This window comes from Equus caballus, chromosome 18 (genome assembly GCF_041296265.1).
Source record: "Equus caballus isolate H_3958 breed thoroughbred chromosome 18, TB-T2T, whole genome shotgun sequence".
Taxonomy (NCBI): domain Eukaryota; kingdom Metazoa; phylum Chordata; class Mammalia; order Perissodactyla; family Equidae; genus Equus; species Equus caballus.
The window spans coordinates 28,368,380-28,396,202 of NC_091701.1; the positions used below are offsets into that span (position 1 = coordinate 28,368,380).

At 37.0% G+C, this 27,823-nt stretch overlaps 1 long non-coding RNA gene across 1 annotated transcript in view; it reads left to right on the forward strand.

Annotated features, from left to right (window-relative positions):
• LOC102148751 (uncharacterized) overlaps positions 1–26,910 on the forward strand; it is a 57,149-nt gene extending 30,239 nt beyond the window's left edge. The window contains exon 4 of the long non-coding RNA XR_288710.3: positions 26,710–26,910. This is a non-coding gene — a long non-coding RNA (uncharacterized lncRNA). The remainder of the gene's footprint in view (positions 1–26,709) is intronic.
• Positions 26,911–27,823: the final 913 nt, after the last annotated feature.

Genomic DNA, 27,823 nt, shown 5'->3' on the forward strand with positions numbered 1-27,823 from the left:
TAAAAGTGATCTGTAAGGTTTTTCAATTATTCCTAAGGACATGACTTTACCCAATTTATCAATCATCATTTTCTCTTCCTGTGCAATGAAGTTAACATCTTTCCCGCTCTTAGTCATCTTCCTTCTTTTCTTCTGATTTTTGGGGGACTTTTTTTCTTTAAGCTAAGTATGAGGGTTTTTTGCTTTTCTTCCATAGTTAAACTTTCTTAAAGTTGCTTATTTTTTACATTTATATAGCATGTTCTAGAAATGAAATAATTTCTTGCACTTCATCTAATATGACAAAATTGAAACTGAGCAGCTGGATCAGTTGCTGATCCACAGTATATGCTCAGTACCTTCATATTGGATGGATGAATGGATGAGTAAATGAAACGATAAATTAAAGAAAGCAAGCATGAAGGAAAAAATTGGATTGTAATGAATGCTGTATGCCATTGTAATTGTTATTATACTTCTCATGGTTATTGTTTGTGCTGCTTTAATTTTGACGTTCACCTGTGACACACGACCTTACATTAAATACAGATATACCCTAGATTAATAGTAAACTTGATGAAGTCTCCATTTAAAAAATTTGAATCCATTTCCCCCCTCCAATACATGTGGATGACTTAAGTAAAAGCTACAATACAAGGACAGACAGGATGGTTGGCAAGATGGAGCTAACTCTGATATATGTCTCACATGTGAACATACTATTTTATTCCTAGAGCATTATGCGTAGGTGAAAGTCTCAATTTCAGAATAAAGAATATTGAGTTTCACTAACAAATCGTATTTACTGAAACGTGTGTGTTAAATACATCTGAGTGGCTTGGTGGGGGTTTGCTTTGGGAAACTGGATATAATTTGAAAAGAGCCTCTGTTAGTATTTTCCATACTGCATCTACTGGACCTTACCAATGAAGTGGAAGATACTGAAGTGAGAACTGTCTCTGGGTGGAGAAAAACTTGGATAAGCTGGGCTGAAAAACTGTATCACCATAATGGTAAATTTTCTTTTTAGAAACACAATGTAAAATATATAATGATAAACATTCTGTTTGGGTAACATCTACTCTAAACCCTTTTGTTTACAGGAGAAGAAACTGAGATGTACTGAAATTATATCATTTGCCCCCAGTGGCACATAGGCTATCAACTGAGGTCTCTTGACTCCTAATCCAGTGCAATTTTTGTACGTGATGTCACCTCTTAATTTATTATAAAAGAATCAAATGATACAATTCATGAAGATGGAGACATAATTAGCATGGCATTCTTAGTATTTTCAATAGCAGTGAAGCATTTGTACTATGCTTATGACATACCAACACTGAGGAGAAGACGAACTGGGAAATTTAAGGAAAACGAAAATACAAGAACTTATAATGCAACTGAGATTGAAATAATAGCCTACTAGGAAAATGGTTCAAGAAAGGACATACCCCAAACTTTTGCTCACAGAAGCCAAATTGTGCAATTCACGTTGAGAAAGGATTAGGCTGGTGGGGAAGTAAGACTTCATGTAGAAAATGGCTTTTAAAGAGAGAGTAATGTTTGCATAGTTAGAGAGGAAGAAGGACATCCAATTAGGGGGAAAAACCTGATGTGCAAGCGTTTATAGTGTGGATGGGCCTGTTGCAATGAGATCCACTGTTGGTGGGCAGTAGCCAAGGGTTTGGAAAAGGGAAAGCAGATTTTGACGTGTGGGGAAGGCTGAGATGCGGCGTGTTTGGAAGAGCATAGACTTTGGAGCCAGATAGATCTGAGTTTGAAGTAGCAACTCAAGTTACTAAACTTTCTGAGCCTTGGATTCCTCATCTGTATAATGGACATAATAAAGACAGGGTTGCGTCAAGTGAGATACGGCAGGAAGTCTTTAAAGAGCCTCCAACATAATAGGTGTGCAGTAAACATATCCTTTTATCTTCTTTCTACTAGTGGTTCCTCTATAATGCATGACATACCATTCTAAGAAAATGGATTCGTTCGTTTAACAAATGTACATGAATTACGTGTGACAAATCAGTCCCTACACTGGTGTTGGGAATATTACAGAAACAATGCAGAGAGCTGTCCAAGATCAGGAATATGTTCTGTGGCAGCACCGTAAAGAGTGAATATAACTGGGCCATATAGCTAGAGAATACACAACCTTCACCAAATTAATATTCTTTCCAAATGAACTAAACTAAGTGTTGATAGTAGTTTGTGGAGAGAAATATTCAGTTGATCTTTTATTTTAGCCAAGAATTAGGTGCAGAGCATGACATTAGTACTGCCTTATGCATCTAAAAGGTGATATTTAACAATTCCAAGTACATGGATTACTTTTATGGAATAGTCAGCTTCACGGGCAAAATCTATGAGGTATATTCTTGAGTATTCTTTGGTTGATCCAATTTCACTAAGTCTTGCTTCTTGCTAATTGGAAAAGTGTGCGTAAGGAGGTATGACTTGTGTGAAGGATCCTATCTACTTTGGAACTTTTATCTAAGGAACTTGGACAGAAAAACATCAATTCAAATGGATTGTGGTAATGGGAACAACTTTGGCTGAATTTTAAAGTTTCCATAACTCCACAAATTAGCTCAATCTCTCTCTGTAGGCCAATTAATATCAGTCTGTATTTTATTGTTGATGCTGTCCATTCTATGGGACACTCTCTGCAAGCATGCATAGCATACATCATAACTAAATGACAGTTTAAGGATTTGGATGACCTGTAGCTTGTGGATAGACATGGAACAATATTCCCCTGGGTTTGGAAATACCAAAGCTTCTAGGTACTTTCAATTATTCTCATCTATCTATGGCTGTGGACCTAGGGTTTTATAAACCTGAGCCTATTATATAGTCTTCCTCTTTTCTATTTAGAGTAATGAAAGTGTTTGAACACAATGTCATGAAATAGGTATTAATGCAATCCTGCCAGAAAGTGACTTCTTATGTCAAAAGGCTAAAATTTAACAAAGATGTGAATGCAACTTACTTTAAAAAATATGAGAATTAAGAATTTCAAGAAAGGTAAATTAAAACAAATTGTAAGAATAATTTCAGTTTAGGAAACCTTAATAGGGCAAGTTTCTTTTGTCTCTATTATTCAATTTCCACTACTTTAGTGACATAGAATTTTTTCTGTGATGCCTCTGTCAGTAAAGGTGAGGTATACCTGTGTGGAGGTCTGTGGGCTCTGTTCTGTGTATGAATTCTGTATTTTCCAGAAGCTACAGTGTGATTCTGTGTTTGATAATCTGGTGCAATAGGCATTGTTGTGGTAAGAATCTTGCCCTTGATGGAAAGTAATGAGACCACATTTGTTCCTTTTTCACTTTTCGTTTGGAAGATGTAAGTGCAGGTGGCGTCTTGGCTCTTGGGGGCTGTTCCTCAGGCTCTGTTTGTTGAAGAAGTCATATCAGATTTGAGTGCCAATTTTTCAACTTTATTCAGAGATTTTGATGTTTAGGCACATGGCAGACACTTATATCTTGTCTTCTCAGAGTTTATTTTTAACTAGGGAAGGACTCGGCTGATGAGAAAAATGTAAAGATAGAGATGCATCAATGGATTAAATATTCATCTTTATTGTTTCTTCTTTTAATCTTGAGATTGTACATGGTGATAACTCCTGGGCTTGAGCAGAGAAAAGAATCTCTCCTTTTTTTGATTACATACATTTTTCCTTGCTTACTACTGTTTTTAAGATACATTTTTCTCATATTTTTTTCTTTTCCTCAAAACTCTCTGTATATGTTTTCTCTTCACTTTCTAATATATTCTCTACCAGATACAATATGGTTACTTCCTAGACTGTGAGCTGATCATTTTTATTCAATTTACCTTTACTGCCATGTCATTATAATTAAGAGAAAAAGATTTAGAAATTGCGTATGTTCAGGTAAAAGAAGGATGAGCTAGGTTGTGCTGTGTAACAAAAATTTTCAAAGTTCCAGTGTCCTAAATAACAAAGTTTTATTTTCACTTATGCCCCTTGTCCATCACAGATCAGCAGAGGGGTTCTACTCATTGTAATTACTCAGGACCCCGTGCTGATGGAGTCACTGCCATTTTGGACATTTCTAGGCTTAATACAAGAGGAAGGAGAGAGTTCTGAGAGGTAGTGAATTAAAGACTAAATATTCCATCCTATACGTGACACATTCACTAATATTCACAACACATTGGGCAGAACTAGTCACACATTCCTATATAACCAAAGGGGAGGAGGAAGTATCATCCTGTCTTATGCCTGGAAGGGGTTGGACCAGAACTGCGTTCAGTACCACAGCAGGAAGCTTGCCAGGCTGCCTTTGATCTTAGTTGCAGGTTATGAATCATAGATGGAAGGACAGGGAGGTTTGACTTTATTCAGCAGTTTTGAAAAGATGACTGGCATCTGACAGTGTCTACCACGTAGCCAGTTCAGTTACACTGGGCCTTGGAGAGTCTAATTTGGGCCCCAGGTACTTGACATCATTCTAGCTCAGTTCCAAGAGTGGAGACAGTATGATGATATGCATAATGATGACAAACACAAGCTTTGGAGCTGGAGTTCTGGATTGGAATCCTCAAATCTTCAAAGACTATCAGTGTCTCTAAGCTCTATGAGGGTAGGGATTTTTGTCTGTTTTTGTCACATAATAATTTCTACATTCTTAGAACATTGCCTGATACATAGAAAGTGCTTAATAAATTCAAGTTGAATGAATACATGTGTGAATAGGATTTTGATCAGCATCAAATGAGGTCATGTATCTGAAGTCCTTTACACTGTGGCTAGTACATATTTAGGGATCAATAAATAGCAGCTATTATTTTTACAATTCTGGAAGGAAATTAAGATATAAATTGAGGTATTCAAATAATGGGGGAAATCTTTTCTAGGTCTATTCATAGCAGAATGTATTTCAGAGAAGACGCAAGGCTAAAGTAAACACTGTGGTAGGTTTGGAGGTTCAATTTGATTTTAAAGTAAAGAAATTCATTTCTATCCTAGAGAACATCCTAAATATGGAATATTTTTATAACTGGAAATGTTTTATAACTGTCTGGTGTCACTTTGTCACTTTTCTTGGGGTCAAGACAAACTGTCACAGAATTGTGTCTGTTGGGACTTGTCCAAGGGCTGAGGGGTTGACATCTGTAGAGCCAGGCTTCATAATTCTTCCTACCATCACGTATCCATCCATCCATCCATCCATCCATCCATTTAATTTAAAAAATATTTGTTGAGTACCTACTTTATGCCAGGGAATGAAACTTTCCTCTTTATGTTATTTTATTTTCTGATAGGTTAGGAGAGATTTTAGCTTGGCATTGTAAGTAATGATAAAGACCTATGGATTAGATTACAATAGGACCCTTCTGGTAACCAGAGTGTCATATTATATGACAGCACATTCTTGTCCACAGAATGATGATGTATTTGGAATGGTTTTGTAGGTAAACTAAACTGAACCAGAGAGTCAGCAAACATTCTAGCAAGGATGGGGTGATTATGATGCCAATCCTTCAGTTGGTATGTCTTCTAGACAAAGGGTCTGACCTGATTAACCCCATCACTATATTTTTGGTGCTAAGCGTAGCTAAATGCCATTTCAGGGATTTAAGCTGAGGAAGTTTAGAAACGTATTTTTCCTCTTATTCTGAATATTTGTAGATGGTTTGGCACAAATAAAAAAATTCTCTGCTGTATTTATTTATGATACTTCTCTGTTGGGAAATAATAATCTTTTGCTTCTTAATCTAAATTGAACTGCAGTATACCAATAAAACAAGTCAAAACATACAAAGTAAATTTTCTCTGTATAAATAATTAACTCTTTAAGATTTATTGGCCTTTCTCTATTTCCCCCTTTCTCTGAGTGGTGTAATCCAAATAAAATGTTGCGTTTATTCTCATCTGATAAAATATTCATAAAAGAAACCACCACCTTTGCATTTGGATTAAGAAACCATGAAGAAAATACGGCTATGAATGTTGACCTCTGTCTACACCTAAAGCCTGTTAGCTGAACCCGACCGTCTGCAGGGAATCTCCTTTTACTTTACCTTCTTTTTTGCTCCTTGGTTCTTGTTAAAACTTTCATTGACTTTACTACATAATGATTTCGAAACAAACAGAAGTCAGTGATTAGTTTGTATTTTCATCATGAATAGGCTATGATGTGAGCCAGGACTTCGCTAAAAAATATTCTTGGGGGGCCGGCCCCATGGCTGGGTGGTTTAGTTCGCGCCCTCCGCTTGGGTGGTCCAGGGTTTGACTGGTTCGAATCCTGGGCGCAGACATGGCACCACTTGTCAGGCCACGCTGAGGCAGCGTCCCACATAGCACAACCAGAGGCGCTCACAACTAGAATATACAACTATTACTGGGGGGCTTTGGGGAGAAGAATAAAAAAAAATTATAAAAGAAATATTCTTGGATGATCGGGAGTGGCTTTGGAAGTAATGAGCGCAATCAGGGAAAAAGATTCCCTCCGTCCCAGAGGAGCAGATTTTGCTGCTGTGGAAGTGAGATTTGAATTGCTATTTTGACCTTTTATGGTTATCTATTGCTCCGTGCCACGTGGAGATAAAATACATCTCTATCAATCCTCAGGGTAAACTTGCTGCCATGTCTCTTGGTTTATCCTGTGTCCTAGAACAGTAGGTATATCTTGGTTTTGGCTCACATCTAGGCTATAGGATTCCAGCAAGACTAAATGGATTCTGGTGCCCAACTAGGAATCTGAGTTTACTATGAGATGGATTCTCTTGTGAACATTCTAAAAACCCAAATCCATAATGATGGCCAGCAGTGTTCTTAGAAGAGGTAGATCTCAGATGCTCCTTTTACCTTCCAGAGAAGTTTTAAAATTGATTATCAAATAAGCAATTGCTTGATTGTTCTCTTGACAATGTCCCATTCTGGGTGAACAAATAAATCTTTGTGCCTTGGCTCATTTTATGATAAATTCCTCAGTTTAACAATGAAACCACCTTAGCCTCTGAGGGAAAGCCCCTCAGAAAAATCACCAGACAGCTGGCTCAGGAGTTCCCAAACACAGTCCAAGGATCAGCTCCATTTGGTGATAACATTTTCACAGGATGGTGTTACACATATGTTTTAGTGTAAGGCCGATAAATTATTTTTCTTGAGAAGCTCAATATTTTATTTTGAGGTCATGCCCTTATTTTTTCATGAAAAAATGTGCTTTCTTTTATGAAATGATGGTGAAACTAGAAGGTAGAAAAATAAAGTTTTTGACTATGTAGGTCCCTTAATTTTTGCTTAAAATAGGACATTTCATAAAATTTAAAAGTCTGGGAACCGTGAACGGAACAACTTTAGATTTACAAGGGGTCTCTTGGTTCTAAGTGCAGTCAGACTCTTCTCTTATAATTTTGGGGGTTGACTGTCTTGATGAGACTTCAAGTCATCACCTGTCCTAGCCCAGCCCAGCTAAATGGTATTGGAAGGATTAGAGTTCATATTTAGTGTTTTTTAAAAGCTGAGTTAAGTTTGACAGGAACAGCAAGTCCAAAGAGGATCTGAACCAACAGGAACTGACATGGCCTTTGTAGTTGAAGTGTCAGCATTTGACGGCCTTGTTGTGGGATAGACACATTTTAGTGTTAGCGTCAGGGTTTTGAGTAATTCTTATTTTCTGACCTGGATGAGCCCTTGAGTTTTTCAAGATAATTTTCCTTTCTGTCTTAAATAGTGCTTGAGTATTATTGGATGTTGTTTCATTCTACTTAAGAGATGATTACACTTAGTGGTTAGAATTACAAAACCCCGGAGAAAGTTGTAAAACTCTGTGAATGTGTATAATATTTTTAATTTTAGTTATGTGCCTATTGAGGAAATTTTAGGAAATTTAGAAAGAAGTGAATAAGAAAAGGAAAAGTGTTTATACTCTTATTCCCCAGAAACGACAATTGTGAATGTTTTATTACACACTCTTTTAGTCTTCTTAGTACATATATTTATTAACTTGGGATCATACTGTAAGTAACATTTTGTAATCTGATCTATTTTTGCTATTTTATAACACACAGTGAATATTTCCTTTATCATTTATCAATCTTCAGCAATGTAATTTTTAATGGCTGTGTAATATTCTACTTTAAAATCCTATCTTGTTGGATATTTGGTTTGCTTCCCATGTTTCACACTTGGGAATAAATAATTCTTTGATGAGCATCCTGTATCCATTTTTTTTAGGGTGACTTCCAACAAGTAGAATTACTAGGTAAACGTATATAAATATTTTCAATATCTGAAGGAAGGTTTGAACATTTTCTGAGGGCACAATAAAAGTCAGGTGCTGTTTTTGAGACATATAAATCACAATCTAGATTAAATGTCTGGCCAGCAAACATTCATATTTTTGCTAGAGATCCTGAAAGTCTGAGAAAGAAATAATGTAGAGAAAGAATAAAGAGCTGAGCTGTAACATCAGTGTGACCAGATAGCAATATGGGAGAGCAGAAAAATATTGACTTGCTAGTCCTTGTGATGAGCTTAGAAAATGTTGACATGGATGATCATATTGGCTGTAGTATCTGTATTTACAGGATTAAGAATTACCCCAGAATAAATAGTCCAACAAAGTTGACATAGGATTAGGTATTGATTGCATAACATTAAACTTACATACACTTAAGAAGTTACAGTTTCTACCTGCTGAGTTTTTGTGTTTCGCATGAAATATAAACCACAGATTTGTGATGTTGGTGGGGGGCTGTTGTTAACCCTGAGTTTGGTTGACGAAGGTTTTATTTAAGAGGTAACTGGAGATAAAATGCATGTGAAATATCAGGTTTCTTGTAATGTATATCTGATTTTGTTGTGTGGTTTTAACCTGCAGTTTTTCTACCTACACCTTAACTGGTGAAACATGATAAGAATGCAACACGCTGAGCAAGCATCGCTCCACATCCATTGCTCTCTGTGCAATCTGATCACACCTCTGGCTCGGTGAGCTGTAGCCATGGCTTTCAATTAAATTACCAGACTGCCATAAATCTGACGTTGGACTGAATTTCATATGTTTAAAATACTAAACCACTATTTACCAATCTCTAATGAGAAATCATCAAATAATTGAAACAGCCGTACCAATACTTATATTTAACTGTAGGTAGAGGCAAATGAAATAGAAGTACATCTTTATGAGAAAATATGTGCAAACATAGCTCAAAAACATTCACTCTGTTCTATTCAATAAACAAAGGGGAAAAGTTATCGTGAGTTTGTTTTAAACACCTTAATGTAGGACACGTTTGAACTTCAAAACTAAATTTATAGCCTAATTGACCCAAACTCCCCTCAGACAGCATCTCCTCTTGAAGGTTTCCCGGATCACCAGGAATAAATAGCCACTCACTTCTCCATCCATCCACAGTACCCCATGCACTGTCAGTGTTTGTCTTCTGGTTACTTGTTTCCAGATGTTCCTTTCCAGTCAGCTGTTGACTTGGCGAGATCTGGCCCTGAGTCTTAGTTATCTCTGTTTTCCAAGCTCCTGGTACAAATAGATATTTGAAACTTGCTATTGAATGCATGCGACATATGGAGGTTGGCAATTTACTAAACTACAAACAATTTAAGTACACCTGAATTCCAAAAATTTTCTGTGGTTCGTTATTTTTCTTTCATTTCTTATCTGTTTTCAAAGATGACTGGTACACTACACCTCAAAATTTCAATAATGTGCACTACCATTTGCAGGTCCATGTCTGGGAAGAAGGCATAGAAATAATGACTAGTACCTTTGATAAATTAATAAACACTAAATTAATAAAAATATAATATATTAATATATATTAATTATAAATAATTAATAATAATAAATTAATAAAAAGTTCTAATAGGAACTTTTCCATGGTACAATACCCTTTACTAGCCTCTTAAGATACAAAAAGTAAGAGGATTGCCCTTAAGAAATGAAGAGTCTAAAAAAAAAAATACAGCATTTTTCAAATTGTGTTAAGGGATTGTGCTATTTTATCTGAAAGCAACAACAGTACCATATGTCCTGCAGTGTTGCTGGGACGCAAAATCTTAGAGCCTGGAGATATCAAACTCTTAATTACCTTGATCAAGAAGGGATACGTGTCACATTCACTCATAACTTTTTGGCCAGAGGCAGTCACACGGCTTCAACTAGACTGCAAGGGAGAATGGGGGCCTTTCCATGTGCCGAAGAAGCACAAGTCCTGAATTGGTGAACACTAATAACTTCAAAGACTAAAATGGAAAAAAATTTTAAAATAAAGTTAACATTTTAATTATAAAAGTGCTAAATGCTCATGTTAAAAAATTCAAACGGTATAACAGAATATAAAGTGATTAACAAAATCTTTCCCTTAATCCAGATAATCCAAATATAGCTACTTTTAATAGTTTTTGTGCATTGCTTTGGAAATTCTCTATTTTGTTTATGTATACACACATAGATCATAGATTTTTTTTGTGGAATATTCTTTATTCAAATAGTCCATCATGAGCATTTTTCCCTACGAGCATATATAGATCTATCATTATTCTTTATGATTTCGAACTGCAAGCTTTTCCATTTGCAACGATAATATTATACAGAGAGAGTGTTTGGTCTAACGGTGATAATGAGGGCGATGAGGAATTGGAGGAGGAGAAGAAAGAAGATGGTGACGTTTGATATTAGTCAAGTGCTATTACGATGGGCCAGGCTCTGTGCTAAGCACTCTACAGGCAGTGTCTCTTTTAATCTTCACAACTTCGGGAGGTACAAGGTTAGTACTATTATTATCACCATTTCACAAAGGAGGAAACTGAGGCATAGTAATGTTAACAGACTTGCCCCAAATCACATAGCAAGGAAGTGACAGAACCACAGTATGACTCAGTCCCTTCTGGATCCAGAACCTGTGCTTATAACCACTAGGATATATTGCCTCTCCAGGGTATGAGTCTTTAAATTTTGATGTATTTCAAAATTACCTTCTGAAATTTTAACACCATATTAAGGTCCCAGCAAGAGTGAAGAGTGCCTGTTTCCCACACCTTCATCAACCCTGAGCTGGTTTAAACTTGGCCATCCTGACATGTGAAAAATTCTCCTGTTAAATACTGTACTGGTTTGTGAGGACCTCCAGAGCTATGAATTGGAACATGAAAAGACGCAAGAAAGAGGCTAGACACTTCTGGGAAATGATACTTGTTTTGCAAGAATCTCTTGCATTCATACTGTCTGAGAGGAAGGATTTGACAAGATGATTAATTTGTCTTTTCTCTTACCTAATTGTGCATTTGCTACTCATTAGAAAAAGAGTTCCTTTCCAATGTCAGCATCAAACCAATCCTCAACTGTTCACAGTTACATTTTTATTTGAAGGACTCAGGGCAAGAAATGAGAAGGAGAATTTCCCTGGTTTCTAGAGGGTGTCAGTTATGAGAGTGAATATTTGAGGTTATGGGTTGCACTGTGCTATGGCTCTGTGCTGAAAGCCATGGGACAGATGCTTCCACATGTTCTTTAGTTCCCTTTGTATGTGTGTGTGTGTGTGTAGGGGTGTGTGTGTGTGTGTAGGTATGTATGTGTGTGTCTGTGTGTGTGTGATATGGAGGGAGGCTCTAGAGAATAAGACCATGGCAAAGGCTCATCTTAGCCACATCTAAAGGCAGTACTGCAGACAACAATTTTTTGTTGAGCACCTACTATATACCAGATCCTATGCTAAGCACTAGAAATACAATGAGAACCAAAATAGATAGTGTCCCTATCCTCACAGAACAGATAATTTGCGGGAGAGACCAAAATAATTAAATTATACAACCAAATATCACCTGAGTTAAGGGACCAGTAGAATAGCACATGATACTGTAAGAACCTAGGAATAGTCATGAATGTCTTCCAGGGGGAACTTATGTTTGAGTTGAGATCTGAAGGCTGAGGAGTCATTAAAAACTTTGCTTTTGGAAAAGATCACATTTGCCACCCTTAGGAGATCTAGTTGAAGACAAGTCAGATGGTGCTGGGAGCCGTGTTCTCATTGTTCAGCAAGAGACAATGATGTTTGAGGTACAGGTGTTGGTGGAGATGTAGAGGAGACACATTCAAGAAATGTTTAGGAGAGAAAGTCAATAGGACTTACTGATGGCTTTGATTTGGATGGTAAGGGGAAGAGCAGTGTCAAAGATGATGCCTGCTTCCTGGCTTGCATACTTGGTGATGTCATTCTTAGCTACGGGAGTCACTGGGATAGGACTGAGTTTGGGGGAAGTGGATTATGAGTTTGGTTTTGGACACATTGAACTCTCCATGCCTTTGAGACATCACGAAGGCAGAAATCTTATCTTTCTTACTCACTGTTGTATCCCCAGTGCCTAGAGTGACGTCTTGCATTTTGATAGGTACTAAATAAATATTTTTTAAAGTAATTTCATGAAGACACATCTTTTTGATTATCTCACTTTTCTTAATAGCATTTTAACACTTTATTGACATATTTACACAATTCTTAATGGTTCTTTTTTTCATAATATTTCATCTGTCTTTTTGTTGTAGTTAATGGGTTTTCCTTTTACCCATGATATTCTCTAATTGGTTAGTTTTTCTATGAAATAACGTTATTTACTTTTTAAATTAATGTAACCAGTTACTTTACTTAATTATCAGATTTTTGTAATGGATTTTCAATCAATTCTTTAGGTTCTTTTAGTTATAGATTTCATGATTTGAAAATAAAGATAATTTTACCTTCCTGTTCTTGTTAAAAATATCTTAAAACATATATTATCTCATTTAATCTTTCTCATCACCTAAGTTCAAAAATTCTGATGAGCTCCTTCTCCTAGTAACTCAGCATGCAACTTTATAGTATAACAAAGTTATATTCCATTTTGTTAATGGATTCACCTAAAAAAGACAAGTTGCAAAAAATCACTTCTTTCAAAATTTACAATTTTACCACCTCATTAAGAAAAATCAAATGTAAATGATGAGGCTATGGATCCTGTAAATGAAGCCAATGCCTGGAGGTATCTTTACTCATTCATTCATTCATAAATATTTACTGAAGACCTGGCACATATTAGGATCAATTCTAAGTTCTGGGGTACAGTAGTTAAAAAATAAAGGTAAAAATCTCTGCCATGATGGAACTTATATTCTAATGAGATAATAGAAAGTAAGTAGGACAAGTAAAGAAAATACATGGTTTGTTAGCTAGTGAAATGTGCTAACGCTAAAAATATCATAAAGGAGGAAAATATAAGGTGTCAGAAAGGGATGGTGAAGTTTTAGATAGGATGTCTAAGGAAGGCCTCACTGAAAAGATCCAGTTTAGATAAGAAGAAAATGAGGAGCATGTCATCTGGCCATCTGGGAGATAATTCTAGGCAAAGGGTCATGTTTAATGCAATGGCATTAAACAGGACAGTGTTTGGTCTGTTCTAGGAATGGTGCCATGGCCAGTGTGCCTTCAGCCGAGACGTGGGTGTAATCAAAGTTTCAGAGAGGTAATGGGCATGAATGGTGGGATGGAGGTGGATAACATAAGGCCTTGAAGGTCATAGTAAGAACTTTGGTTTTTTCCTCTGAGTAATATCAAAAGCCATAGGTGGGTTCAGATTGAAGGTGTAACAGAATGTGGTTTAGAGCTGTAGAGTCACTCTTTGCTCTGTTGAGACTGGACTGTGGGTAGGAAGGAGACCTATTTCAACAATCCACACAAAAGATAATAGTGGATTGGGCCAAGTTGTTAGCAGTGGAGGTGATGAAAAGTGGTTAGATTATGGACATATTTTGAAGGTAGACTCAATAGGATTTCCTAATTGATTAGATATGGGGTATGAGGGATGGAGAAAAGTTAACGATGCACCAAGATTTTGGTTTGAATGACCAAGGTGGAATTGCCTTTAACTGGGATGAGCACACAGTGGAAGGATCAGTATTTTTATTCTGGATTCCGTTATTAGGGGCTATGTAGTAATATTTAAGCATTACAATTTTAAGGATGGGCAGAGGGATTTACAGGGGTTTACCACTCCATTCCATCCTCAGTTCTGACCCTTAAGGCTCCAACTATGGCAGTCAGTCCACTGATGACTGGGTAGCATTCAGGCAACATCAGGCTGAAGAGAAGTGGGGAGAGACAAGAAGAGGCCAATCTCAAAATGGGCAAGGGAAAGGAAAAGCAACCAGGCTCTCCACTCCTATGTTAAGAGATTTAACTATATTTTCTTACCATGTAGTGTTTGCTACTGAATTACAGAATGTGTTACTACTCATAGATATACGCTTTATAAAGACTAAGATTTATCTGCCATCTTATTTATTTAACAAATACTTACTAAGTATCTCATCTGTGCCAGTTTCTGTGCCAGGAGTTGGGGCTATAAGGAAGTATACTATTTGGCCCTCTTCCTGAAGCAGTTTGAAGCCTGGAAAGCAGACATAGATAAATAAACAATGAGAAGTATTATTACAGAAGGATGGTCCCAAGCTATGAGATTAGAGAATAGGGCATGAGGAATTGTCAGGTGAGCTGGGCTGTGTATTTCTCCTTTGCTACTTAATTCTAGGATTCCGTGTTGTTGGTATTCTTATTTTCCTTTATGAATCAGGGGTTTAACTACTAAGAGATTGCAGGGTAATATATCATAAGACTCTTTGTTGGCTGAGCTGAGTTTCCTTCAGGACTTGCAAAATCTTGGGTCATGGGATTCCAACCTAAGATTAAAAAAAAGTCCAAAGTTTCTGTTCCCTGTTTGTAATTCTCCTAAACGCGATTATCTAACTTCTTCTCCAAGTGCCGTGACAAAGCAAAGTTTTTTTCAATAGGGGTACCTATGTGCAGATTGAATGCGCTGTTCACGGTCTTTGTAATCAGGTGCTTAAGAAGAAGCAAGACTAGTAATATTCAATTACTAGGAGAGGAATTGAGAAAAAGGAGAATTTTTTATTGATGACGGACAGTTGAAGATACCTGTATATGTTGTACTCTTATTGTACATCCCTTGAAAGCGCTCTACGAGCACTTTCATTCATTCTGTGAAGGATGTACTTATTTCCCATAGAAATCTCCTTTTTTGTTTTTGATGTAGACCAGTGATCCAATGAAGTTCGATAAACTTGACTGCTGATTACCATAGGATGGTTACAACCCTCTCAGCTTCTGCAGCAAGATATTACTGAGAGAATCCAGCTTTCTGACTTTAAATTTAGGCAGATGTAACAATTGCTTTGAATTCACAACAGCCAGCTTGTACAGTTGTCTACTGAGCCTAAGATGGTTTCACCCTTGAGTTATTTTCTTTTCAGAGTCTTATTTCTATAGTCAGAAGATGGAGAAATAAACAGAAAAATAAAATGATGATTAAGTGATATTTGTTCATTTATCTGCATAACAATTACTTTTTAACTGCCCAGTACATATGGGAGTCATTTTGCATGGTTAATTTGTGAGTGCCACGTATTAGGTTTGTGCCTGGGGCAGGTTACGAGGAGACTTCACCCACTGTGTTTGTGTTTAGGGAAGTGTGACTTTCTTCAGTGCTCCACCACCCTGATGGAGCCCACATCCCTGCAGCTACCAAGAACTGTAGAAGTAGTGGCTTAATGTTCTTCCTATCCAAAGTTTTCCTCCCATCATCTCTCCAACTGGCAGCTAATCTATGATTTCTGCTGTGATTTCCACTCAATATACCTGGCTTGGCCAGAGTCACCTAATTAAGGTTTGTTTGCAATTCTAATGAAAACAATTTTGAACTGATAACAAATAAGCTTCTTAAAACACTGAGTAGGGCAGGAAAGGGCTAGATCAAGGAATCAGATTTCTTTAATATGTAATAATATGTATTTTTTCTGATTACCAATGACCCTGGGATACGTTATAAACTAAACCAGATCATGTTGCCCCTAGACTATTTTTACAATAAACTTGATTTAAAATCTTCTACTTTTTATGTCAAATTTTTAATCTTAGGTGTATTCAGAAGGACATATTAAGCCTAGTTCAATAAACAATTATCAAGCCCTACTGTGTGCTAGACACTATGCTGGATGCTGGGTAACAGTATGATTGAGACGTGACACTTGCTCTTGGGGAGCTCATGCTCCAGTGAAGAACATTGGAGTGTGATATTAACAATTATCACAGAAGTCACCAGGTTTGGATATCTGTTATGTACCAGGTACTCTGCTTGAGATTTTTCATACATTTAATCCTCATAATAGTTGTGCAAGGCGTACATTTGTTTTCCACATTTAACAGATGAGAAAACTGAGGTTTAATGAGGTCTAGTCTCTTGCTCAAGGTGACAGACAGTAAGCGGTAAATTAGGGTTTAATATTTGGATTATCACATTTCATGATTTGTGCTCTCACCATGATGATGCACTGCTTTCTAGTACAAGAAAATCCATACCTTTAGAGCAACATGAAATGGCTTGATGTTCTCTTGTGTCTATGTAGATGCCATTAAGTTCCATAAGCCAAAATTTCTATAAGGTATCCTTTTTGTATTTTCTGTTGTTGTTTAATAGGGAAAAAAGAAATCAATTTGAGTTATTCCATTTTCTAGAAAACCAAGATGTGAGGGCAAAATAATATTGTATAATTTTAGCAAGCATGCAGAATTTACAAAGGAATGTTACCTTCTCCAGAAAAGTCATTTTGGGCAGACTACATTTAATCCTGTGGTATTTGCCACTATTCAGAATGCCTCCTTTTTTGAAATTTTTTTACATTCATTTTTTTATTCCTCACAAAGAGCTTACTTTATTATTTAATGAGCAAATTTATTTTTATTGTAAAAAAGACCTGATCAATTTATCAGTAGACTTGACTCTGGATAAACTCTAGATGTTTGCAAAAAACAAACTTATCTTTTACAGAGGACAATTTGCCACATTTGACATTCAAAACAATATGAGAGAAGTTTTGATGGCAATTCCACAAGCATTTCTTAAGCAATCAATAGAATTAATGTACAGTTTTCCAAGGTCACTACTTGAAAGTGGACAACACTTATTTATTGCTTGGAGTTCTTATATTTTCAATGAATGATTACTTTATAGTTGCATATCATCCAGGTGGATTCACTGTAATGAAATAACAGCTTGAAGAGTTCTGCTTAACGTGGGAGTGTGTTTCCTTTAGCTTCACCTCTCCTGTCGTTGTCCAGCAAGACGAGAACAGCCATCTCAGACAGCACCTTCCAAAGGATCAGAAGTCAATTTAAAAAAGAAACAGGGAGGCAGCAAGAGCGAGAGTAAGAGAGGGAGAGAGAGAAATCATCAAAATGAGGAAGTGATTCCTCTAGATATCAGAAACAGGAGCAAAGTAACAATAGCTGAAATTCACCTCCCCATGGGGGAATGAATCATCAAAATAACCGGTGGAAAACAAGGTTGTGCAACCTTGACCAGCGTGTGTCACCGGCTGGTGGAATTTTTAGAAAGGCAGCAGTTTGGGTTCATCACTGCGGTTCGTGATTGCACACACCTGTTTGGGGTATGGATTTTGCAACCCCCCAAAAAGGGGAAACTGAACTCACTGCTCCTCCCGAGCTGTGCAAAAAAGCAGAAAACCACAGCTGCTCGAGCAGTTAACAGATATCAGTAAAATACCCATGTTACATAATTAAGGATAACGTTCTTGAAGCATATGGGCTGGAGGTATTATACTCTCATTAAAACTTTAGGTAGGAAACAATTTAGCATATTCTCACACATTTCTAGGGTTGAATGCTATAATAAATGTTTGTAATTAGGCATGCTCTAAACAGTTTATTAAATAATACATGAAGAAAATGGCTGATGAAATATAGACGGCTCTGCATTTTGTGTAGAATGACACAGAAGCATCAAGATGAGACATAAAAGATTTCTTCTCATTGACTTGATAACTAGTCACTCTGGGCAGCTTAAGTAAGACTGCAAGAGGTTTCGTTTGGCAGAGCAGCCTGTCTGTAATCTTAAAGAAATAGGAATTGATGGCTCTGGGTTTTTTTCCCTTTTCTTTTTAAATACATTATATGTAGCAGTCTTCTTTGAATCGCTACTCCTGAATAGGAAGCAGTGCTTTTGACCACAGCAGTGCAAAAATCTCATGCACTTTATTCTGCCAAGGATAGATCAGCTTGATAGGAGATAATAGGGATGGATAGAGCCCCAAAAGACCTAAAACAACATTTAAAAAATTATACCTTGGCCAACAGGTGCTGGTATTTATAAGTTGGAGAGGAATAGGAGAGAGAAGTCTCTTGAGAATCGCCAAGGCAGGTGTTTGGTCCCTGAGGAAGTGGTGGGAAACGTGCCCTGAGATGATATTAGATGGAGGAAAGAAATTCTTTCAGTTCTGCAGCCCTGTTTGATATTCAGGCCAGGTGATTAATGGTCAACAATTCTTATCTGAATGGAAGAGGGGGTGATCTGTGGAAAATGAGTTCGGATGATCCAGGGAAGTTCTCAAGGGAAAAATGACCACTTTCTGAAGTCACCAAGGTCAACTGGAAATATTGTTTTCTAAAGCACGCACATAAGAAATCCAGCAACAGAATGAACACGAAATTTGGAATGCCTTCTAGAACATACTTGGAGAAACTGGGCAAGGTTGACATAGTTTTTACTGATTGGTCTGCTTAGTAGGTAAATGGGGCTGCCAGTCTGGCAGTTTGCACTGGCCATAAATCACCACTAGACATTTTATTTAAAAATTGGCACTGGCTTGGGGGAGGTAAGGGATCGTCAATTTGCTTTTCTTTTGAGGCCAGGCACAATCATAACACACAGGCCGCCTGGAAACGTCAGCACACATGGAGAGGAATGGCTCAGGTCTCTATGGCTGTATTTTCACATGCTGGGAGAGTGCGTGGCTAAATCAGAGTAAACCTCACCAGAAAGATCCTAGCAGACTGGTACAGCTTGGAGACATTCCTTTTGGAAACCAATTTCGTTCTGGAATTATGATGTAGGAAAGATGTCATAGATTTAATGTAAGACAGAAAATTTGGTGGTTTACTCTTTTACTGGTGGTGGTGATAGGTGGACCCATGGAGTCCATGTGGAGCACACAACTAGTATGTTCCAAAAACCACTCCATTATTAAAGAAATGAGTAACTCTCTATTTTTTTTTTCTGTTATCTCATTTAGAAGTTCACTTTTTAAATTTGTGAGGAATGGAGTCATAGTTTGGAAAGACAAAAATATACTGAAGTAAGGGATCATGCAACCACTGTTCTCGTGTGAGGAATGTGGGTGTTCTTTCTCTGAAAATCAGTGTAATTAAAAGATGATAAAATGGATAAGAAGAAATGCTTACGTTGGACACATCGCTACTCTGATAGAAATGGTGGAGATGCATTCCCTTCCTTTCATCTGTTTGCTTATTCCCTGAATATTCTTCAAAGCTTCACAGCGTGTTTGCATCAAGTTTTTTGATTTAAGTATATCAATTTTGAAAATATGAAAGTTAGTGTGTCAGGACAATTATATCACAAATAAACTGATTTACCAAATTACCAGTCTTTCTTCTCTGTTTACATAGGATATTTATAAATCTTAATTTACTGCACATTTTGTACTATGCAAACTATTAGAAAGGATCTGGTTAAGATAGAGATGTATCAACTTAACTTTGGCCTCATGAATAATTCAATTTGTTCACTTTCTGCAATATCCATTTTGCTGTTGATGCTACAAATATTTGAATGGGATTCAACTCGTTCATCAGAGATGTTTTTCCCCTCTTTCCTGGATTTCATGTACGTAATTTTGATGGCACTCTCTACCAAAAAATAAGAAAAATATACACTTTGGTTTCTGCTTGGTAAAGTGTTCAAAGTGATACAAAATGTCAAGAGCAAACAAGGAAACCACTCCAATGTGCTGAAGCAATTGGCAGTTTTCCTCGTATTTGGGACATGGGAGTATTGAAGGATTTGTGGCATTAATTACGCATAAACGATTGAAGCAAAAAAAAATGTGACCTGATGGGATTTTACTTTGTTTTAAAATATATAATATTAGATCTTTTACCAAATATTTACAAAAGTTCTGCTATAAATGCAAGGGGATCTGCATTCCTTAGACCACCATGTCCTACAAGCTGCCTGCTAGTAAATGGCAACATTCATAAAATGAGAAAGAAAAAGAAAAAGAAAAGAAAAATGAGAAATCCCCCAAAGCAGTCACTTAAAAAAAAAATCCCACAATTCTGCCAGTATTCAATGCCTGCATTAAATGTCATGCCAGTAAATCTTCACTCAGAAAGATCAAAATGTAGCATATACAAGACTAAGGTAGGAACAAAGTGTCAACATTCCTTGGGTAGCTTCTGAAATCATGCAGGTAATTAGCAGGTGTTTATAGTTTTAATTTTGATTTGTCCACAGGTATTCATTTAACAGTATGTTTTGGAGACAGTCATGTAAAGATTTTCATCTTGGTGTGTGTCTCAAATATTTGGATTTAACATACACATTACTTTGCAGTGAAATATTCTGATGGGGATTTATCATACTTGAGGGCCCTAAAAGCTATTATGTGAATATTTACAGCATCCTGGATTTTCAGCTAACTTGTAAATTTCAGGACAGTTAAGCTTCTAGTATTTACCTTTATTTTTGCTCCTCCTGCTTGAGAGTTATCATGGGACATAAATTGTGTGTGTATGTGCGTGTGCGTATGTTTTGTGTGTAAAGAAAGTGTAAACTCACTTCGTGGAGATCATAGTTCTAATCTTATTTTCACTGCTTTGTTAAAAAAAAAAGCAACGCTGTCTTCTTTCATCCTGAAGTTTTGGAGCGGATAGCATAGTTTGTTTAAATAATATTATTAAGATATGAGATATATTGTGGATAAAAATAATTCAGGGGAAAAGAATACATTTTTTAAAAGGTATCTTACTCTCTACGAAATCAAAATGTCATTAACGTTCATTGAATTCTCGAAACATAAAAGGGCACATACATGCACATACGTTCTCGTGCTCGCTCACTCGCTCGCTAACTCAAGCAAAAACAGTCTCTGAGGGAAAGAGCTGCAAGGCTGGTGCCAACTTCCCCAACATACCCAGGCAATTCTTTATTTAGAGCCTCCCATGCGCTATTTTTTTTTAATCTCTGGAATCTCAGGGATTTTCCCATCCCTCTACATGCTTGAGACGTTTCAGAGCATGGTAACCCCCTCTTGGAATCCTCTAACTCCTCTGCTTTATTTTTAAAATGTGGGCAGCATTAATATACAGGGAAGTGGCTGTTCCTATGACAAAGAAGGGTGAGATTCCCAGTGTGCATAGCAATACCCCTGAAAAGCATTGTTGGGCACAGAAGCCAACAGCATGAGCCACCAATGCTTCTTTTAAGGGGCGCTTGAAAATCACAAGGTTTTAGAACAAGAGCTCTCTGAGAAGGCGGGAAGAGCCGTGCGTGGCAACATTGATAGAACACTTTGTGTCATTCTTGAATGTTCATTAGGTGACAGTTGATCTTTGCCAAAAGCCCGACATATAATACATGTCTAGTCTTTTTTGTTTTTTCAAACTTTAATAGATATAGTGGACCTGAATTTTGGTAATACATTTGCTTTCCACACAAGTGTGGTAACTCGGCTCTCTTTGGACCAGACTGTGATAACCTCTGAAGCAGTTATTCTAGAATTGTCCTCTTGCATCGTGTGGGTGAAAGTATTAATATAAATTTAAAAGTTATATCATATTTACATATTGTGTTTCTGATATAAACACACTCCTGTCTTTACAATAAAGCACAATGTGCAGTTGCAGAAAACTCCTTTTCACTTATGAACGTCTGAGTCTGAGATTCACACAAACCACACTTTTGTTTGACTCCAAAATGTGGGTGCCAAATGAATCTACTGCACTAGGCTTATGAACACTACTGCAACTGTGCAGCCACTATTTCTCTACTGGGAGAATTGTTTCGGCAGATAAACCATCTGGCTTGAAACACAGCCCTCTTTGAAAATATTCCCCATTATGTTAGCTCTGAAACAATGTGTACAACTATGCTCCAGTGGAGGACATGTTAACAGAAATTCAATGTCAAACAATATCTGCTCTGTAATCTTTTGCTAAATGTAAAAAAGAGGTAATCAAAATGCAAGATTTTAATTCTTTAAAGAGTCATTGTGAATGTGGCATAAGATGAAGAAAATTCAGGAAAATATTTAATAAGGATCTATAGGAGAATGTTTAACATAGTGGTTTTTTCTTTATAGATCACCCATGGAAAATGTGGCTCCTTTTGTTGTAAGCATCATGAAGATGGCGCATTAGTGCTTTGTGTTCATTCATTTCCTTTTTACTGAGTGTTTTCAAATATGAACTGATTGTATATGGTGGCAGGATTGTTGGAAGCCAGTATTCATAGCTAGAGATCCTGAAGTGAACAAGGTGACTTATGAGTCAGGAACACTATATGGAAAATCTAAAACAAATGATATTGGGTAGAGAAAATTAGTATGCAGTGGAACAGGTACTATCTACAATCAGCTAGAGAGAATTTGATACAAGTTTTAAGAATCCAGGCCAGCAATGTTATTGTTATGGAAGAAAGCTAGAGGGAAACAAGAGACTTTTAAAAATATTTTTTTAGGTTCAAATCTATTTAAGCTGATATTAAAAGAGAGGACTTGAGTGAAGTCACAAGAATGTTGTAAAAGTGTTGAGCACACCTGAGTCTATGAGACCAGAGCAATCTATGGTGGATGAGTTGGGCCCGTTGGTTGGGGTGGTTATAGGAGCAGTCAGCATATTGCCAAAATGAAGTGAAACTGAACTAAGTCCTAGGAACAAATACAACATATGTAGAGTGAAAGTCTTAGGGAACAGAGCTAACTGGTCAACGGATGGGAAAGATTGATGCCATATGATGATAATTCCCACAAGGCTAAAAGAAAATGGTACATAGATAGGTTGCGTTGATTTATTTTTTTCCTTCATTACAAAATTGGCTTTGTACATCAAAGATATTCAGTTTTTAAAATTTTTTATTTATTTATTTATTTATTTTTGGTGAGGAAGATCGGCCCGGAGCTAACATCTGTGCCAATCTTCCTCTATATTTTTTTATTTTTTGTGGGATGCTGCCACAGCATGGCTTGATGAGTGCTGTGTAGGTACATGTCTGGGATCAGAACCTGTGAACCCTGGGCCGCTGAAGCAGAGAACACAAAATTAACCACTATACCACCAGGCTGACCCCTATTCAGTTTTTTTTTCTGGTTTTAGTACGTGGAATTTAGTCCTGGTTACTTTGTCCTTCCTTCTAGGTTCTTCCTTCACCACTCTGGCTTTAGCTGTGCAAACAAACATGTTTCCACAAAAATCTCAACTGTAGACTTGCAAGGAACCATGCTGTTTATTTTTTTCTACCACTTTTACAGGGGAGAGAACTGAAGTCCACAGAGTTTAAATTACTCTTTCTTTCACTTTATAATTTTATTGTACTGGATAACCAAGAACTTGTATTAATCAAAGGCTTCATTCCACATGTTCTGCATCTTAGGTGACTTCTGAGTAAAGGTCTCCAACAAAGAGACCTGGGGAATCATGTGAATTGACCAGAGGACCCAAGAGAGTCCTCATGGAGGACTACTCGATGAGCTAGTAAATAGAACAGAGATCTGTCCCTAAGTGGGAGGAAGGCTCTTTGGGGGCTAATTGGTGAGCATGGGATTTATTTATTTCTCACGATCCTCTTAGATAGACCTAGAAATGCCTACCACCTGGGAGCCAAGATCGCTGACCTACAGAAAACGGAACTGACGGAAACTTTTGGTCAGGTCTGATTCTACCATTGTTTCCTTGCGGAAGAGGAGAGATGCATAAATTCCCTCCGTATGCTGGGGAATATACTATACGGTGCTAAAAGCCCTGGGATTTTCTCAGTCCATTCAGGGCCATTAGCTGGAGCAGGCACTCTATTAAGTTGTATTGTGTCTATGTTTATGACTAGGAAGTGAACTCTGGATTATGTCTCTAGCAGGAGAAGAACAATCAGCAAATTAATGTATTGGACTTCTATGAAGTCTTCTTTGGTGAAGGTTAATTATCACTCTAATACTGTAAGGTCTGCTGCTGTGAGGAGAGTACTTAACACATGAGCTTCTGTTTGCCTTTCCCAATTTATTTTTCCTCACCAGTGACGGACATACACCGTCACACGGTAAGGACAGGTCCTCGTTGAAGAGAAATTGAAGTATTGTTAAACATTAACAGACCATTTGGGATTTTTTTTTTTTGGATGCTTCGTCCTCCTACAATTTTATAAATTATGTGTGGGGGGTGTGTGTGTGCATGCATATTAAATTGCCAAGTCTCTGACAAGTTTTAAAGGTTCACCAGAAACATTTAGATATAAATACACAATGAATCTTTAATTTATAAAAGATAAAACTCAAATAATTTTCATTGGAAAACAGAGACAATGTGACTTGTCTGAAGGCTTATCAGAATTGATGAGGTGATTATTTGATGATATATACATAAAATTGAACTTCTCTATGTTTTGGTTAGTGTTTTAAGTGAAACATTTTAGAACTGAAAAGACAGTTATGCCCAGTGAGCACAGTGCCGAGAATAAGATTCTGAGGAGATCTGAGGGACTCCGGGCCCCGCAGGGCTGGCTGAAGGGACAATGGTGAATGATTTACTTCTTTGCGCCTCGGGCAACTCTTCAGGTAGCCTGTCTCCTGACCCTTCTGAACTTGACAGAGAAACTCAGCGCGACAACTCCAGGCGGATTAGGATGTCTCAGACGGAAAAACGTAACTCAGCAATCCAAAGCAGACTTTGTAATTCGATGTTCATCACCATTTACCCCAGTAAATGAAGCAATAGTTGAGGTTTAAAAAAATAAGAAAGGAAAACCAGCCCACCAACTGCACTGAGGTGCGTGAGCAGGCCCTGCTCAAGGCAGGTAAGGTAGATTAATAACAGGCCACTCCTAAGAAGGTTTAGGCTCTTACTGTCAGAGGGTAATAATTAATGATCAAATGTTAATGGAGATACTGGGCTGTTGATGTCATTAATTCAGCTCAGTGGAGCCAGTGCTGCCCAGGACCTGCCACAGCTGTCACTGCATTTGCTTAATTATTCCAGTGCCTTCGGGCTCTTTTTCTTTCATTTTTTTCCTTTACCCTTTTTTTTCCTCATACCAACTACCGGACATTTTGTTTTCACTGACGCAGAATTATGAGGAGTATCCTGTCTCTGGGCAGTGCCAGGCCCCAAATACGTGAAAACCCAAAGGCAACAAAGGAGACCATAACTTTTTATTTAGATGAAAAGATGGAAAATGCTGAAGAAAGGCCATTTTTAAATAGCCTGATTGTGCTGATATAATTTTGGGGTTCTTTAAGGATTTGGATGTCGAAAGTGAACTCTGAGCTGTATAAAATGTCAAAGTGCTCACCCTCTCCCACAACCAAACAAAGAGAATACAGAGAAAGTGGCGCAAGAGTGTTGGTAAAACATAATGCCGTATAATCATTCATCCGAGAAGGGACCAGAAAGTTAGCTTTGCTGGGCAAATTGAGTCAAGGAAAAACACGGTGAGGGAAATGCCACTATGATGAAAATTCGGCTGTAGGAGTGTATGAATTTGCCTGCTGTTCTTTTAGAACTTTCTTGCATTTCTTTAGCTTTGTGTCTCTTTTATCTATGGCATTGCCTTAAGTTGAAGGAAAACCATTCTTTGTAAATACTATTTGGATCTTTCTCCCTTGGCTGATCTACTAACCACCACATTTCTCACTTTACTGTTTCCTACTTGGAAAAGGGTGTTTATTAGGGTTTAAAAAGAGACCCACCTTTCAAAATGTGAAATTGAAAAAAACCCAGTTCTGTGACTTTCAGGTAGAAATTTCTAGTTTTGATGAGTGTTAGGATGTCAAACGAGGCCAATGCGTCTTGTGCCTCAATGCTGGAATGCTGCTTGACTCCCTTCCAAACTGAAGCGCTTAAAAAAATGCGAGGCACTACAACAATTTCACATCTCTCTCCATGCTGCACATGGTGATTTAAAATAATTGGAGCTCTTCAAATTTTTATATGCCCTCAAATTTGGAAGTGATCGGTTCCGAGCATGGGCAGTACACAATGATTTAAAATTATTAGTCCCTCAAATTTATTGTAAGTGTTTCAGCTTGAGAGTGAGAGGAGAACCTGGATGTGGGCAATTAAAAGTGATTTAAAATGTTCATTACACTCAGATGTTATAGAAGCGATCAGAATTCTGGACACTTGTGTACATTTTTTAACTCATTGTTAAAATGACTCATTTTTTAGATTCAAAAGATATTATTAGCCCACCAGAAGAAGCATTTAAATAAACCACTTAAAATGCACCATAACGCAATTTGACTTTCACTGCATAGTCCCTATTGATGACCTGAATATGATTATGATTGTAAAGCCAAATGCTCAAACTTGGCAAGGAAAAGAACTCTTCTTTTCTAGCGCATACATGAAAAGGAAATGTATTCAGTAAAAACACCTGATGTGCTGTGGTGACATGTAGAGTTTGTAATCTATCCTTATAAATCATGCTGTTTTTGCTTTGAACAACAAGGACCTTTTTGAACTATTGCCTAAATTATTACTTCTAACACATGGTCAAACTTGTTTTTTATTTAAATATTCAAATAAAGTGTGCTTTTTTTTTGCTGAGGAAGATTTTCCCTGAGCTAATATCTGTTGCCCATCTTCCTCTTTTTTTGCTCGAAGAAGATTAGGTCTGAGCTAACATCTGCACCAGTCTTCCTCCATTTTTATGTGGGACACTACTACAGCATGGCTGATGAGTGATGTATGTCCTTGCCTGTGATATGAACCCATGAACCCAGGCCAGCAAAGGGGAGTGCACCAAACTCAACGACTACACCATGGGGCCAGCCCCTCAAATAAAGTGTTTTTATGAAAAAATATTTTACATGGTCAAATTTGTTTTTTACTTAATATTTCAAATAAAGTGCTTTTATCAAATATTATTTAGCTTAAATACTCATATTCTATCATCTCTGAGATGAAATATATGCATTAATTTTAAGCCTTTGGTTTGGTTTGGATATTTGGGTATTGAACCAAATGCAAAGGTACACAATTATGAAATGTACAAGATGGAATCCTCAGATGATTTACTTGGTCACTTGACAGTCATGTAACATTCCTCACATCTTTTACCAAAAAATATTCTCTAAGTGAGAACATTTAAACTTTTGCTGAGTGCCCTGATGCCAAGATTCTAAGATGGAAGGTAGATTTATGGTTCAAAAGTTAATAATATATAAGAAGAAATCCAGTCTTTTAAGAAGTCAGCTAAAATTCTTAACATGTTTTATTTGTACCTTTGAAAGCCACATGGACACTCTTTTACTTGATTTAAATGCAAGTGACAAAGGTGAAATTCCAGCATATTTCCCAGTCGCTTCTCTTCCTCAGTAAATGTTTTCATTTTGATAAAAATTGGGATAAGTTAATTAGGATTTGATTTTTTTAAAACCAAAACCTGGAGTTGGATTTTGAAATATTGTGATACTTGAAAACTTTCTGATCTTATAAACTAGCTTTACGCATCTTTATATTTTTATTACAGTAAAAATTTAACAGTATTAGAAATAGAAAATTTTAATAAGAGAAAATATGTTGTATTTGGGATTTCTATAAACCTAGGGATTTAGGACCCTGGACAGTGTGTAAAGTCCTATATTTGGTATAGTAGTCAACTTTTGACCTCAAATTTAGTATGAGTTTTTAAGGTTTGAAAAATTTTTTTGTGTTTGTGTATTTTTAGTCCCCATGATCACATGCCTTTTTTGTGCTTAATTTTGTCAGAGAGCAA